The sequence below is a fragment of the Melopsittacus undulatus genome, chromosome 1 (genome assembly GCF_012275295.1).
Source record: "Melopsittacus undulatus isolate bMelUnd1 chromosome 1, bMelUnd1.mat.Z, whole genome shotgun sequence".
Lineage (NCBI taxonomy): Eukaryota > Metazoa > Chordata > Aves > Psittaciformes > Psittaculidae > Melopsittacus > Melopsittacus undulatus.
This window is the reverse complement of record NC_047527.1, coordinates 35,675,506-35,682,756: the sequence shown is the minus strand read 5'-3', so window position 1 is coordinate 35,682,756 and position 7,251 is coordinate 35,675,506. Positions and strand designations below refer to the sequence as shown.

At 45.1% G+C, this 7,251-nt stretch overlaps 1 non-coding gene across 1 annotated transcript; it reads right to left on the bottom strand.

The window, feature by feature from the left end:
- Window positions 1-208: 208 nt before the first annotated feature.
- On the bottom strand, window positions 209-298 carry TRNAY-GUA (transfer RNA tyrosine (anticodon GUA)). Its single transcript is given in 2 exon segments — window positions 209-244; window positions 262-298. It is a non-coding gene; the product is annotated as a tRNA-Tyr (tRNA).
- Between the last annotated feature and the right edge of the window lie 6,953 nt (window positions 299-7,251).

Below are 7,251 nucleotides of genomic sequence, written 5' to 3'. Positions count from 1 at the left end.
CCGCCCCATTGGCCGCCGCCGCCGCACGCGACACGGGCGGGGGGGCGGGGCCTCGCTCCCAGCGGCGGGAGGGGCGGCGGCGGCGGCGGGGGCTCAGCATGACGGGGGAGCGAGTGCGGCCCGTGGCGGCCCCGCGGGAGAGCCCCCCCCGCGCCCACTGCAGCTGCGGCGGCCCGGGCGAAAACAGCGGCAGCAAAAACTGAGCCGCTCCTTCGAGCCGGAATCGAACCAGCGACCTAAGGATTGCCGCGGGCCGCGCCTCTACAGTCCTCCGCTCTACCAGCTGAGCTATCGAAGGGAGCTGGGCACTGCTGCCGCTCCGCGCCACACAGCCTGGCCGCTGCTCACCGTGGGGCCCGCCCCCACCCGGGCAATGGCTGAAGTAGGAAACCTGCTTTAGACCGAAGCCTGAAGCCGCAAGGGGATGAGTCCCTGAAGGCGAGCGCCCAGCGGAGGGGATCCTGTATCTAGGGAAACCCCCAGCAACTAGGGAACCCCCCCAGCTACCGGGGGGCCAGTAGTGCAGGGAGCAAGGACGGCGCCCTCAGCCCGCCATGGGGTGCAAAGGCAGCCCTTCCCGCTTCCCTCCCTTCTCCAGGCTTTGGTGCCCGAAGGTCACACGCGTGCTTGAGGCGCGAGAAGCGTGTTTCTCATCGCACCCAGCTATCCCACTTACAGGGCATCAGCTGTAGCCGCTGTATTCAAGGCACCCTGAACACCACACCACATCCTCCGGTGGCTGCACTACACACAGACTCTGCCCGCTCTTAGGAGAAAAATATTCGTGCAGCTGCTGTGACGATGTGGGTTGGCAGCTATAGGGAAGCTACAGGAAGCACAGGGGCAGCTTCCTGCCACCCCAAGAAAGGCTCTCCTGTGGTCAGCCCTCATGGGTGTTCATCACAGCCTTGGCTTAGCTCTTGGGTGCACAAGTCTGCAACAAGGCACACCCATCAGCTCTTTACCGATTTTAATGTGATTTTTACTTTCATGATCAAAACAGATCATCAAAGCAGCAAGTGGTTTCTTACTCCAAATACGTTTTTCCAACGGTTTACTCACAGGAAATTGTTAACCACCACCAGAGAGGACATAACCTCCTGAAGAGATCACCACCATGAAGCTACACCTGAGCACAACCTACATATCTTCACTGGAATGGGTTGCCCAAGGAAGTTGTGAATGCTCCATCCCTGGCAGTGTTCAAGGCCAGGTTGGATGAAGCCTTGGGTGACATGGTTTAGTGTGAGGTGTCCCTGCCCATGGCAGGGGGGCTGGAACTGGATGATCTTAAGGTCCTTTCCAACCCTAACTATTCTATGATTCTATGATTTTAGGTATTCCCGTACACAAAAGGCTTAAGCTGGAAGTTATTTATATAAATGAAGCCTTGTAGGTACATTCCTCTGCACAGATGTATGTTTATGTGGTAGGAAAGCCAGGCTCGCAGCGCCCTCTGCTCAGGCACATGGGAAAATCAGGCTCTGGTGCAACCAGCAAGGCCCAGGAATGGAAAAACCCCACAAAACTCTCCATTTGACCTGCATTACTAACCAATATTACCAGGGTGAACTCACATCGTTGCATCTTTCAGGGGAAGAATATTCTTTGGGGCATTTATTTGCTTATTTACAAGTAGCCTTTGCCTGTTGCTTACTAATAGGTGTTCAGCACTGCCCTGCATTCACTATGGTTCACTTTTGGTATCCAGATACGACAACGCAGCAGGTTTCCACACATCAAAGTTCTGACAGGAGTCTTTGAACTACAAAAGCTGTAATCAAGAAGAATGTGGAATAAAAGCTGCCCTGAGCCAGGATTTGTGTTGTCAGCCTTGTATGGTATGAAATGTCATATTTTAGTATTCATTTATATTTAATACAAAGTGAAAAGAGCCTGAAATGAAAATACTGTTGTTTAAATACATACCTTCTTGTATATTCACATAGTTCCTAATATGTAGAAAATAGATCCTGAAAGCATTTGCTGAGTCAAACTACTATATTAATCCATACTGATGGTCCTGTTAAAAAATATATAATAACCTAAAGATATAATTTGTTAAGACATCCAGTAAACATTCTCCTTGAGGTACATAAGCAAACACATACACACCTTACTTTTTTTTCTTCTTTAATCCTGTTCATATTACTGGCCTGTGTGTGACAAGGTCTAATGTTTCAAGTTTCCTGTGCTCCTACATGACAAAAAAGGATGGAGATGCTCTCCACCTCTTCTCAACTTTTAGTAGCTTCACAAAGCCAGGCCAGAGGTCTGGGTACTTTTCAGAGACCCTACAACAGGTTATTTTTTCCAGCTGTTCATTTAAAAGCATCTCTAAGAAAGAAGGTGCAAACTGCCAGTCTGCCCCTCTAGCAGCATATGGAACATCCCCCCATATGCCACTGTTTTCAGGGACTGTCGTATCCCATCTTATCCCACCCTACCAGGGCTATCATGGCTCAGCCTCAACAGACTTTAGATGGACAGTCACCGGTCCACAATATCCAAGTCCCATTCTGCAAGAACTGCTTTCTGCCTTTGCTTGCCCTTCCCAGGGCTCCCTTGTAACAAAGGAGAGCCCAATTCCAGCCTTGACCTGGAGAACATGACAAGGTGCAAGGACACTGCAGCAGGTTCAGGATAGGGCAAATGTCACCACCGCTCCAAGCTCACAGACCTTAAGTCACAATGGGCGTACTTCAGGTGGCACTTTGCCGCTTCCTCGAGGCTTAGGTGTGTCTCCCCCCACCTCAAAACCAAACATGACTAGAACCACCTGCTGGCATTTGGAACCTGCTTGGGTTTTGTAGTGTTCCCCAAGTGCTAACAGCAGTGGGCATCCTGTTTCCAAAGACAGGACACTCACACTCTTACCCAGATGATTAAACAGGTGAAGTACCCTATAAGAGACAGTGACAGTCCTGTAATTTGCCACGTTATTTATTCCTTCTTGCTAAGCTTCCTGCTGATCTGCAGGGAAAAAAATAAATCTATTGGGCATTCTTTATAACCACAGCGAGCGGCAGATCTATGACTCCTGCTGGTGCAATGCTGATGCTTCAAGCAATTTCACCCAGGTGCAGCAGTGTGAAGGTACCACACTATTGGGCCATACATTAAGTCCATATGTGTATTACCAGGCTCATTTGTTACTGCTCTCATTCTGTGAGAGTTCCATCTACTCCATGGCAGAATCTTTAATCAATAAAAAAATACCAGTCATGATCCCATTTCATATTGTCACAAGGCTGAAAAAATGGAAAACTCTGAGGTCATGTGCAGAAGTTCGTAATGTCATTGTGAATTCAGGCAACCAGTTAAACGTTTACGTGGGCAATTGAGCAGTACAAGGATATTCCCTAGAAGGCAAAGAGCTTAACAACACTGATGTGAAGTTAAGATTCATCAGTTTATCATAAATGATCTTCCCATAGGTTGTTCAGAAAACTTACAATAGAAAAACCTATAGTCTGAGGAGATGATTCTCAGCACAGACAAATCAGGAAGACAACTGACTTCTTGCTATGAGAGCTTCAGCCTCTGAATCTAGCAAAACTCTTACAGATAAACTCAGGAGTTAGTTTCTTGACTTGTGGAAAACAAGTGGCTTATTTCATCATGAGTTTCCCAACTCAAAAGCAATTGCCTCCAGTCTCATAAAACTAAGGCTTATAAAGTAAAAGAGACACATGATGACTGCTAAAATAAAGACCAAGCGCAGTGTAGGTGAGCGTACAGGGGGTTTTACCAGGTATCTTCCTTTGAGTAGTCTTCAGTGCCTTACCACCAGTTCCTCTAGAGACTATAATCTTCAGAGCTCTGTGCTGGCAGAAACACCAGGTATGTCAATCAAAACCGTATGCATCCATCAAATATTCAGCCCAGCTACTTCACTTGGTCTAACCTGAAAGCCATGGCACCACTCATTCAGCTCCCAAGGTGATCTTGCTTGCATCAGCCATGCGGGGGTTGCTCCCTGTCTTTGGTGAAATTCTTAATGAAAAGTACAAAGGTACTCATATTATTTTGAATTAAAATAGTTGTCCATATGGACAGCACATTCTTAACTGCACCTGCTCCCTGTCTCAGCAGTGAAGACTGCAGGTTGCTGTTCATGCTTGAGTCATGTCACACAGTTCAGAGCAATTTCAATTTGCTGTATGCCTTAAGGGTCATACTTAGTCTTTCTTTTTTGTTTAAATTTCTTAGTATCAAAGTTTCTGAAAAGCAATATTCTACTCATGGCTGTTGAAAATCATCTGCCTTTGCTAGAATTCTCTCTAAATGCTTTTCACCACACTTCCCTGAGATGCGAAGTCTTGCAGAATCAACCAATTCACCCTGAAGAATTGGTAAGGTGTGTTCACTTTGCCTCAATTTATTTATACAGCCTTTCAGAGAGGAAAAAAGGTGCTAATACCTCTGCCTAACTCAGTTAGCCTGTGTTCTGTTAACCACGACACAGAAGATTTGTATATACATTGTGATGTCGTGAATTTTGTTTTCCTATATTAACAGATCTGCATTATTCATACCAATGTGGGAAGGGTAGAAATGTAAGGCTTAAAGGCTGCTGTATCACAAAAATATCAAAATAATTGAGTGTATCTGGATGGAGTTAAAATTTATGCTCGTGCATTAAGCTCTGTGACAACTGCACACAGAAGACATCCTCTTGCATATTCCCAAAGCAGCCAATATCAGCTTCTCAAGGAGGCTGTATGGCTACTCAGAGAATTCTGAAGTGGCCTTTGGATCAAGACTTGAACTGAAAAAAACCCAACAGTTCCCAAGTTCAGGAGATTAATAAAGCAGCTCCAAGGACAAGGCCCTGCCAGGGATAATGCCCTGCACTGGGATCCACTCAAGCACATACAAAGAACAAGTTACTTACTGTAGAACAAATGTAGTTCTTAGGGATAGGATTATATTTCAGATCTCATGAGCTGCTCTGTATCCCTGCTTCTGGCAATCTTCAGCTGTCACTGGCTTGAGAAGAAACTGAGGTCATGCTGAGCTCACACTCTCATGCAGAGCATGAGGAAATGGTGTCTGTGCACAGCTCTGACAGACACTGTCACTTAGAAATCAAGTCCTAAGCTTCACCTCATTTGCTTATGCAAGTACAGGGGCAGCTACATGGATAGCACTCCTCTGAAGAGACAAATTTCTGGTTGGCAGCCACTTCACTGATGCTTTTAATGGCGTAAGTATAATTTATATGAGGCACTATATACGCAAAACAGACTACTTTGTAGGGGTTAGAAATGGAACAGCCTTGAATCAAAGGGGAGAAAAACATTCTAAAATTTACCCCCAGACATTAGCTGTGATCTCACTATCAACTCCTCCAATAAATAATAATGATACTGCTGTAAGATTAATTATAATATTAATCTCAATTAACAAGCTTTACTAATTTCCAAAATGGAACTTGTTTATTTTGCAAATCACAGAGGAATACTTTTACCAGTTCTGGTCAGGCAAGCCAATGTTTTTTTAAAAAGGATTTACTCCTGTCACAACCATACACCAACTCTGGAGACTGAAGAGATTATATAGAAGGCACCTGTTAATCAGGCATTAGCAGTGTGTTTTTCCCACACTGTTTTCGAATTATGCATTAGGAAGTTGTCCTGGATCCAGCTGTAACAGTTATTTTAGTCCTTCCTAGTAGCTGGTGCAGAGTGCTGTGTTTTGGCTTTAGTCTGAGAACAGTGCTGATAACACACCGATGTTTTAGTTGCTGCTGAGCAGCACTTACCCTGATCAAAGATTTTTCAGTCTCATGCTCCACCAGTGAGGAAGGGCACAAGAAGCCAGGAAGTAGCAGAGGCAGGACACCTGACCTGAACTAGCCAAAGGGGTATTGCATACCACAGCACATCATGCCCAGTATATAAACTGGAGGAGTCAGCCAGAAGGGCCAGATTGCTGCTAGGGTCAGGCTGAATATTAGTCGGTGGGTGGTGAGCAATTGTATTGTGCATCACTTGTATTCATTTTTGGCATTTTTCCCTTCCCTTTTTAGTTTTATATTCTCCTTATTATTTTCCCTATCATTATTATTAATAGTAGTAATAGTTTTGTATTATACTTTAGGTACTGGACTGTTCTTATCTCAACCCATGGGGTTTACATTCTTTCAATTCTCCTCCCCATCCCGCCTGGAGCATGGGAGGGTGAAGGTGGAGGGGGGGTGAGTGAACGGCTGCATGGTTCTGAGTTACTGGCTGGGCTTAAACCAGAACAGAAGTCATCACTCATAAATGCAAGAGAAGTCAATTTAATCCATAGGTTTTGTAAACCGCAGGAGTAAGCATTAGTCCTAGTGCAAGGTCTCTGTAAATCAGTTGCAGCCAGCTGGAGCCAGCCAGTTGGGTGGACTAACAGTTGTCAGGCAGCAGTAATGGTGTCACAGCAGCAGCCTGAGTTAGAGTCAAGCAAACAGCCTAAGATCAATAGTATCCAGGTGACTAAGGGAAAGCACTGGCTTGACTTTCCATTCCCCAAAATAAAAACTATGTAGAAAAAATAGTGTTCTGAGGAGCTACAAGACTTTCTCCTTCCCACTCCCCAACACTGATAACAATAAGAGGAGCGTGAGTGACAAATCCTCCAGTACCACAATCATCAGTCTCAGAGATGCTGGCCTTTGCTGCTTGCACGACTGTAGTTTATGTCTTTTTCTAATGCAGCATTGCTGCCATGCCCTGCAGAATTCCAGCAGGAAGAGACAGTGCGGAGAGTGCTTATAGGTGTGAAAGACTGCATGCCTCTGTCTTGGCTCCATTTCTGTAGTCAGCAATGAGTGTCCATGAAAGGTCCTTAATTGTTACGAATGTATTTTCTGAGTTTGTGCCAGAATGTGAGTTTATGAGAGTTTCAAATGTAGAACCTCAGGGTTAAGGTTGGAAAGATCCAAAATGTTAAATAAAAAAAAGATTACTTTCAGAGTACACAACAGATGATTGGAGATTTTGAGGCTGCTGGCTTACTAGAGACCTGAGATAGTTCAAAGCTTCCAAACTTAGGAAAGGAATGGGCTAGCTCAGCTGATTTCAAATGCAGGGAAGAAAAAATAATGTTAGTGAATATGACATGGTAAAAAAGTTAAGGTTAGGAGGAACAAAGGGAGCAAAGAAAGACATACTGTTATTTAGTTTCTTCCATTGTACCATGCCTTGAATTATTTTGAAAGCAAAAGGAAGCAGGTACTCTTGGCCATTATTTCTTGGATCCCTTCTG